Raw genomic sequence first — 10,334 nt, forward strand, 5'->3', positions numbered from 1 at the left:
AGACTAACCCATCTACTATCAGCAATAGGATATATAATACCAGCTTCAAGAAGTCGTAATACCTCATTTCTTACCACATCCTTCATCTTGGGAATTAGACGACGCTGAGGTTCAACAACAAGCTTCGCATCATCTTCCATATTAATGGCGTGTTGGCATATAGAGGGAGAAATCCCCTTCAAGTCATCAAGAGTATAGCCAATAGCACTTCGGTGTTTCTTCAATATTTGCAATAATCTTTCTTCTTCATACTCGTAAGCTTAGAACTAATAATAACAGGATATATTTTCTTATCATCAATATGAGCATATTTAAGATTATCGTGCAAAGGCTTTAAATCAAAAACAGGATCTTCCTTTGGTGGCGGTGTTGTACCCAAGTCTTCCACCGGTAAATCATGCTTGAGAATAGGTTGGCGAAGAAAAATCTCCTCAAGCTCCTCTCTTTCTTTCCTAAAAACTTCACTCTCGCTATCCTCCAAATGTTGCCGCAAAGGATTGTTAGGAACAAGAACAATAGATGCACACTGCTCCATTTTAAAATCATTACTAGGCAAATCAGCTTTATAAGGAGCTTTAGTAAATTTAGAGAAGTTAAACTCATAAGATTCACCAGCAAATTTAGTCAAAATTTTCTCTTTCTTGCAATCTATAATAGCTCCACAGGTATTTAGAAAAGGTCTACCAAAAATGATAGGACAATAATCACTAGCAGCAGTAACCAAGTACCAAAAAGTCAACAGGATATTTAATCTTACCACATAGAACTTCCACATCTCGAACAATACCAATTGGTGAAATAGTTTCTCTATTAGCCAGCTGAATAACCACATCAATTTCTTCAAGTTCACAAGAATCAATTTCGTGCATAATCTCCGTGTAAAGCTCATAAGGTATAGCACTAACACTTGCACCAATATCACATAAACCATAATAGCAATGATCACCAATTTTAACGGATAGCATAGGAACACTAGCTTGTTTGGGTTTATTAGGATGTGAAACAATATTAGAAGCATCTTCACGTGAAAATAATATGACCATCCTCAACATCTTCAGATCACAAGATCTTTAACTATGGCAATAGCAGGTTCAACTTTTATTTGTTCCTCAGGTTCTCTAGGTTTCTTTTCACTTTTATGAACCGCACTATTTATAACAGTAGTACTCTTTCATTTTAGCAGGAAAAGGAGTTTTTTCAATATAGGCTTCAGTGAATAACACGATCAGCAGTTTCAACTACAACACACTTATTAATAGATGAATCAATTTTATCTTTATACGGTTCATGATACTTATCAAAATTCTTCTTAGGCAATTCATAATGAGAGGCAAAAGCTTTATAAAGGTTTAAAGCAACTTGAGAATCAAGACCATATGTAGCACTCATATTACGAAATTTATCAGTATCCATAAAAGCTTCAATGCATTTATAATCATAAATTATACCTGATTCTCTATCTTTGTCGTTCTCCCAACCTTCGCATTTTCTTGGATCCGATCAAGAAGGTCCCTTTTAAACTCTTCTTTATTGCGTGTAAATGATCCGGAACAAGAAGTATCCAGCAAGGTCTTGTCTTGAAAAGAAAGTCTTGCATAGAAATTATCAATAATAATATTACCAGGAAGCTCATGAATGGGGCATTTGAGCATTAAAGACTTCAATCTCCCCAAGCTTGGGCAATACTCTCTCCATCATGAGGCCGGAAATTATATATGCGGTTCCGATCTTTGTGAATTTCACTTGGAGGATAAAATTTGGAATAAAATAAAGGCACAATGTCCTCCCAATCAAGAGAATCACCATTCTTCAGACAATTTATACCAATGCGCCGCTTTACCGGACAGCGATATAGAGAATAGCTTCTTCCTAACTTCATTCATAGCAATACCTCGCACACTTGAATAACCCGCATAATTCATGCAAAAACAAGTAAATGATCACCGGGATGGACAGTTCCATCCCCTTCATAGCGGTTATCCATAACATGTTCAATAATTTTCGTAGGTATTTTATATGGTATTACTTCCTCACTCGGCGCCTCATCCACTACCGTTGCAGTAGTAGTAGATTTCCCAATAGAAATTGAAGAGAAGATCTCTCCATAATGATTTATAGCAGCAAGGCAGAAATAAAATCAGCACAAACAATGAAGGTTTTCCTTACCAATTCCACTTACCAATAGCGCTTCACTCCCGGCAACGGCGCCGTAAAAATAGTCTTGATGACCCACAAGTATAGGGGGTGTATCGTAGTATCTTCGATAAGTAAGAATGTCGATCCCAACGAGGAGCAGAAGGTGTTGACAAGCAGTTTCGATGAAGGTTTCACTCGTAAATGCTCACGGACAAGTATTCGAGGGGTTTTGATGTAACGGATGAAATAAGTACGAGTAAGTAAAATGCGAGAGAAATAATTGCAGCGAGTGGCCCAATCCTTTTTAGCACAAAGGACAAGCCGGTTTGTTTACTTATAATGACCAAACGTTCTCGAGGACACACGGGATTTTAGTCTAGTGCTTTCGCTACATACAGCTAATTAATCTTCATTGTTTTGATAAGTGTTGTGTGGGTGAACTCCGTGCTAATGTACCGCCCTTCCTAGGACTAATACATACTTGTGATTATACCCCTTGCAAGCATCCGCAACTACAAGAAAGTAATTAAGATAAATCTAACCACAGACCTTAAACTCGAGATCCTGCGATCCCTCCCCGCATCGATATACCAACGGGGGTTTAGGTTTCGTCACTCCGGCAACCCCGCAATTGGCAAACGAGTACAAGATGCATTCCCCTAGGCCCATAAATGGTGAAGTGTCGTGTAGTCGACGTTCACACGACACCACTAGAAGAATAACACCACAACTTAAATATCATAACATTGAATATTACTCAACCATAGTTCACTACTAACAATTAGACTTCACCCATGTCCTCAAGAACTAAACGAACTACTCACGAGACATCATATGGAACATGATCAGAGGTGATATGATGATGAATAACAATCTGAACATGAACTTGGTTCAATGGTTTCACTCAATAGCATCAACAACAAGTATGAATAGATACCGGGAGAGTTTCCCCTATCAAACAATCAAGATCAAACCCAAATTGCTACGGCGGTGACGATGTCCAGCGGTGGAGATGGCGGTGATGATGGTGGAGATGATGATGATGGTGATGGAGATGATGTCCAGCTCGATGGCGGTGACGATGGCGTCGATTTCCCCCTCCGGAGGGAATTTCCCGGCGGATTCCTCGCCCGCCGGAGAGCTCTTTCTCTCTCGGTGTTCTCCGCCCCGGCAGAGGCGGCTGTAACCCTTCGTGAGGTTTCCTCCGTGGCTTAGGTCTTCGGGACGAAGGGTTTCGCGAAGAAAAGGAGGCGAAAGGGGTCGTGGGCCCCCAGCACCACATGGCGGCGCGGCCGGGGCATGGGCCGCGCCGCCCTAGGGTGTGGGCCCACCCCGGGTCCTCCCGGCCCCTCCTTCCGGCTTCCTTCGTCATCCGGAAAAATAGGATTTTTGGTAAAACTCCCTTCCACAGCTTGATCTTCCGAAATATTGCATTCGACGGTGCTTTTTCCAAGCAGAATCCCGGCTCCGGTGCTCGATCTCCAAATAATCATGAAACATGCAAAATAGATGAAATAACATAAGTATTGTGCTCCAATATGAAATATATCAATGAATAACAGCAAATTATGATATAAAATAGTGATGCAATTTGGACGTATCAGACCGCTGTGTGTTTTAAACTTATTAATGAAAAGGAGGAATCCTCCCAAGTTTCTTCTATTGTTTCTGGAAATAAATCAGGTTCTGTGGAGAAGCCTCCCTTCAAGCCTCTTCCTCCTAAAGAAGGGAACGAGGAGAAGGAAAAGAAGAAGAAGAAGAAGGAAACGAAGAAGAAGAAGAAGAAGAAGAAGAAGAAGAAGAGGGGGAATAAAAAGAAAGAGGTAACGGCATATCCCCGCGTGTATGAGATAATGATAGGTAACCGTAAGTATGTTGCTCCTAATGATTATTATGATAATGAATCTGAGTACAATGATCTTCCTACGCCCTTTACCTACATTAGTGATCATGATTTAGAAGAGCACACTACTTTTGATACCGAAAATCTCCGGGAAACTAATTCTGAAAATGATGATGTTAATAATTGCCGTAGTATTAGTATTATCCATGCTTCTTCCCATAATGATATAGAAAGCTCTAAGCTTGGGGATGAGGTGTTTGAAAATCCTTTTGCTACCGATGATTATATGCTTGATACATCTCCTTCTAGTAACAATGATGGTAAGGTTACAGATGAACATACTGTGAAAGATAACTATTCTATTTCTTATGATGACACTATGCCTCCAATCTTTGACAATTATTATAAAGAATGCTATGACAAAGGTTATAATTATCCTGATGAAACTTGTAATAGTTATGATGGGATTGCCAAAAACCGTTCCCTTAGTATGCAACTTGTTTACCATGTTCAAATTTTTGGTAATGATCCTGTTCCAATTACTATTAATGAGAAGAGTTTTTCTTATGCCAAAATTAATGATACTTTTATGCATATGAACCATGATAAGAATGTTTTAAGTGATGGGTATATTGTGGATTTCATCAATGATGCTACTGAAAGTTATTATGAGAGAGGGAAACATGGTTTTATGCATCTTAATAATACTAAGTTTCCTCTCTTTATGTTGAGAATCTTGAAGTTACTCGAGTTTTATCTTCCTATGCTTGTCACTTTGTTCTTCATGAATTTATTTGTGAACAAGATTCCTTTTCATAGGAAGTGGGTTAGGCTTAAATTTGTTTCATACTTGCTTTTTGATTCCCTCTTTGCTCCAACTCTCATCCTTATGTGAGCATCATTAAAATTGCTGAGCCCATCTTAATGGCTATAAAGAAAGCACTTCTTGGGAGATAACCCATGTTTTTATTTTGCTACTGTTTTGTTGTGTCTTTGAAGTTGTTACTACTGTAGCAACCTATCCTTATCTTTATTTTATTGCATTGTTGTGCCAAGTAAAGTCTTTGATAGTAAGGTTGATACTAGATTTGGATTACTGCGCAGAAACAGATTTCTTGCTGTCACGAATTTGAGTAGGTCTCTCTGTAGGTAACTCAGAAAAATCAGCGAAAATTCATGAGTGATCCTCAGATATGTACGCAACTTTCATTCAATTTGAGCTTCTTCATCTGAGCATGTTAAGTGCCTCTAAAAAATTGGTCTTTACGGACTGTTCTGTTTTGACAGATTCTGCCTTTTATTTCACATTGCCTCTTTTGCTATGTTGAATGGATTTCTTTGTTCCATTAACTTTCAGTAGCTTTGAGAAATGTCCAGAAGTGTTAAGAATGATTGTGTCACCTCTGAATATGTGAATTTTTGATTATGCACTAACCCTCTAATGAGTTTGTTTTGAGTTTGGTGTGGAGGAAGTTTTCAAGGGTCGAGAGAGGAGGATGATACAATATGATCAAGAAGAGTGAAAAGTCTAAGCTTGGGGATGCCCCCGTGGTTCATCCCTACATATTTCAAGGAGACTCAAGCATCTAAGCTTGGGGATTCCCAAGGTATCCCCTTCTTCATCGACAACTTATCAGGTCACCTCTAGTGAAACTATATTTTTATTCCGTCACATCTTATGTGCTTTACTTGGAGCGTCTGTATGTTTCTATTTTTATTTTTGTTTGAATAAAATTGGATCCTAGCATTCTTTGTGTGGGAGAGAGACACGCTCCGCTCATTCATATGAACACTCGTGTTCTTAGCTTTACTTTTAATGTTCATGGCGAAGGTTGAAACTGCTTCGTTCATTATTATTTGGTTGGCAACAGAAAATGATTCATGTGGTAATTGGTATATTGTCTTCAACTAGCTAAGTGCCCGCGCGTTGCTGCGAAATAATAAAAATAAATGTGCTTCTTCAGCAACTTGTTTAAAACCTTATACATAGTATTACATTTCAATCCACGCAACTACTTCTCCACCCCTTCTAATGCATTTTCCGAGTTTGCTTTGGACTACATATTTAGGCATGATAGAAAAAACACATATACCCGTTATAATTTACATGGCAGCTCACGTGGACCGTATCTGACCTGTCAGCTATCCCTTCTCACTCTCGTCTCTTCTCCAGTTCAATTTTTCGATACAATATAATGTGTTACCTAGGTCTCGTGAATTTGCTGCCGTGGTCAGCAGGATTTATTAAGCTAGTTTATGCGGATCCAGTCACGCAATATCAATCCATCACAATCCCTAAATAGAGATTATTCCAATTACATGTGTCATGATCCAGCAAAAAATAGTACATGTGTGATGTGTTTGGAAGTTGCAGGCTTGGATGCATGTTTTTTTTGGGTGAAGTAACACCTTGATCGGTAGCTTCTTGCATTGATAGTGAACTTGCATTTTCTCTGCCCTCGTTGGGACAGCAGAATCCACAGGTGTGCAAATCCTAGAGTCTAGAGAGATCTTGGCAATAGTACAACACTACAAGGCTGTACCCGAAAATCAGAAACCAGCGAGAACAGAAAACAGGAGGTGCGAGAACCATAGCCAAATTACATGCATGCCTCACAGAATCTCTGTTAATGGTGAAGCACTTGATGTCGACAACTTGAGGCGCATGCAAACGAACCATCTAGTGGTGTGTTCGCTTCGCAGAATCGCAGGCCAAGGTGCAAGGCCGATCAGCGAACACGAGGTCGTGTGTGTGTCCTACTGTCCTTTGAACGAGTCGGATAGCCTCAGCAGAGGAGGCGACACCAACGCAAAGGTGCAGCTGTGCAGGAGAGCAGGTCGTGGCGCGCGGCAAGCCTGGCCATCGTGCGGCGTTTCTGAGTGCCGCGAGGCTGCCGAGCAGCGGCGAACGCGTGATGTGCCCTCAGTGCACCAGCGAGAGCGCCAAGGCTGCGAGCGGCGGCCGCTAGGAGGCCGTCGAGGAAGCCAACTGCCTGGGCGCTGCGCGCGCAGAAGAAAACACATCGGCGGGTTGGTCCCTCGCCGGATAGAGGCCCACAGCGGCAGAAAAATAACGCGTGCGTGCTCGATATAGTTCGCGTCTTCGCGAGGAGCGGGTCGTGCCTGCTCTCGTGCAGAAGGTTTCTGTTTTTCTCATCCCCGGTTTCTTTCACGTTGCTGGACGAGGGGACTCGTTTTTTCTTTTTTTGCTCCGTCGGTTTTTGTAAGTTGCGGGAAGGAGACGACGTACGACGTACCAGTCCGATCCAGATTTAATAGTAAAGATAATTTGATACTTGGCAATTGTTGTGCTCAAATAGATCATGTTTAAGCTCTTGCATCATGTACTTTGCACTTATTAATAAAGAACTACCATAGAGCTTGTTGAAATTTGGTTTGCATGATTGGTCTCTCTAAAGTCTAGATATTTTCTGGTGAAGTGTTTGAACAACAAGCAAGACAATGTAGAGTCTTATAATGCTTGCAATATGTTCTTATGTAAGTTTTGCTGTACCGGTTCATACTTGTGTTTGCTTCAAACAACCTTGCTAGCCAAAGCCTTGTACTGAGAGGGAATACTTCTCGTGCATCCAAAACCTTGAGCCAAAACCTATGCCATTTGTGTCCACCATACCTACCTACTATGTGGTATTTCTCTGCCATTCTAAAGTAAATTGCTTGAGTGCTACCTTTAAAATTTCATTCCTTGTCTTGGCAATATATAGCTCATGGGAAAATAGCCTTAAAAACTATTGTGGTAAAGAATATGTAGCTTATGTATCTTATTTCTTATAAGTTGCTTGTTGAGCGGTAACCATGTTTCGGGGACGCCATCAACTATTACACCTTTGTTGAATATCATGTGAGTTGCTATGCATGTTCGTCTTGTCTGAAGTAAGGGTGATTTATCATGATCAAATGGTTTGAGTATGCATATTGTTAGAGAAGAACATTGGGCCGCTAACTAAAGCCATGAATCATGGTGGAAGTTTCAGTTTGGACATTAATCCTCAATCTCTTATGAGAATATTACCTGTTGTTGAATGCTTATGCATTAAAGAGGAGTCCATTATCTGTTTTCTCTGTTGTCCCGGTATGGATGTCCTTAGTTGAGATCTATCAAAAACGAGAAATCAAATGCGATCTATCTCCTTGGACCTTTGTACAGGTGCATAGAGGTACCCCTTTGTGACACTTGGTTGAAACATATGTTATGCAATGATAATCCATGTAAATCCAAGCTAATTAGGACAAGGTGCGAGCACTATTGGTATTCTATGCATGAGGCTTGCAACTTATAGGATGTCTTATGCATAACACATATGAATTATTACTACCGTTGACAAAATTGTTTCTATGTTTTCAAAATAAAAAGCTCTAGCACAAAAAATAGTAATCCATGCTTCCCTCTGCGAAGGGCCTTTCTTTTACTTTATGTTGAGTCAGTTTACCTACTTCTTTCTATCTTAGAAGCAAGCACTTGTGTCAACTGTGTGAATTGATTCCTACATATTTGCTTATTTGCATTCATCATATTACTTTGTATTGACAATTATCCATGAGATATACATGTTGAAGTTGAAAGCAACTGCTGAAACTTATATCTTCCTTTGTGTTGCTTCAAAACCTTCTACTTAGAATTTATTGCTTTATGAGTTACCTCCTATGCAAGTATTATTGATGCTTGTCTTCAAAGTACTATTCATGAAAAGTCTTTGCTATATGATTCAGTTGTTTAGTCATTATCTTTACCATTGCTTTGAATCACTTCATTCATCTTATATGCTTTACAATAGTATGATCAAGATTATGTTAGTAGCATGTCACTTCAGAAATTTCTTTTTATCATTTACCTACTCGAGGGCGAGTAGGAACTAAGCTTGGGGATGGTTGATACGTCTCCAACGTATCTATAATTTCTGATGTTCCATGCTAGTTTTATGACAATACCTACATGTTTTGCTCACACTTTATAATGTTTTTATGCATTTTCCGGAACTAACCTATTAACAAGATGCCGAAGTGCCAGTTCCTGTTTTCTGCTGTTTTTGGTTCCAGAAAGGCTGTTCGGGCAATATTCTCGGAATTCGACGAAACAAAAGCCAAACATCCTATTTCACCGAGAAGGACCAGAACACCGAAGGGGAGTCGGAGAGGAGGCCCAGGCCCTCCAAACCATAGGCTGGCGCGGCCTAGAGGGGGGCGCGCCGCCCTATGGGGTGGGCCCCCCAGGCACCCCCTCGCGCCACCTATTTGCCTATATTATCCCTCGTGACCTAAAAACCCGACACCAATTGACGAAACTCCAGAAAGACTCCAGGGACGCCGCCGCCATCGTGAAACTCCGTTTCGGGGGACAAAAGTCTCTGTTCCGGCACGCCGCCGGGACGGGGAATTTCCCCCGGAGTCATCTCTATCGACATCACCGCCATCTTCATCGCCGTTGCTGTCTCCCATGATGAGGAGGGAGTAGTTCTCCCCCAAGGCTGAGGGCTCTACTGGTAGCTATGTGGTTCATCTCTCTCTCCCATGGTGTGATCTTTATGTGATCATGAGCTTTGTGTCACTATTAATCTATGTGCTACTCTAGTGATGTTATTAAAGTAGTCTATTCCTCCTCCATGATGTAATGTTGACGAGTGTGTGCATCATGTAGTACTTGGCGTAGGTTATGATTGTAATCTCTTGTAGATTATGAAGTTAACTATTACTATGATAGTATTGATGCGATCTATTCCCCCTTTCATAGCTATTGTTGACAATGTGTATGCTATGTTAGTACTCGGTCTAAATTGCAATGGTCTATTATGCACTCTAGAGGTTACTTAAATATGAACTCCGGAGGTTGTGGAGCTTGTTTACTCCGGCTTGAGGTGTGCTTTTATAGCCCTACACAATGAATGGTGTTTGTTATCCAACAAGAGAGTGTGAGAAAGTAGCACAAGTGAAGAGAAGTTATTTATTTATGTGATCATTGTTGAGAGTGTCCACTAGTGAAAGTATGATCCCTAGGCCTTGTTTCCAAATATCGAATCACCGTTTATTTACTTGTTCTACTTGCATGTTTACTTGCTGCCATATTTATTTTAGATTGTTATTACCACTCATATTCATCCATATCACTTGCATCTTACTATCTCTGCGCCGAACTAGTGCACCTATACATCTGACAAGTGTATTAGGTGTGTTGGGGACACAAGAGACTTCTTGTATCGTAATTGCGGGGTTGCGTGAGAGGGATATCTTTGACCTCTACCTCCCTGAGTTCGATAAACCTTGGGTGATTCACTTAAGGGAAACTTGCTGCTGTTCTAAAAACCTCTGCTCTTGGAGGCCCAACACTTTCTACAGGAAT

The sequence above is a fragment of the Lolium rigidum genome, chromosome 7 (genome assembly GCF_022539505.1).
Source record: "Lolium rigidum isolate FL_2022 chromosome 7, APGP_CSIRO_Lrig_0.1, whole genome shotgun sequence".
Taxonomy (NCBI): Eukaryota; Viridiplantae; Streptophyta; class Magnoliopsida; order Poales; family Poaceae; genus Lolium; species Lolium rigidum.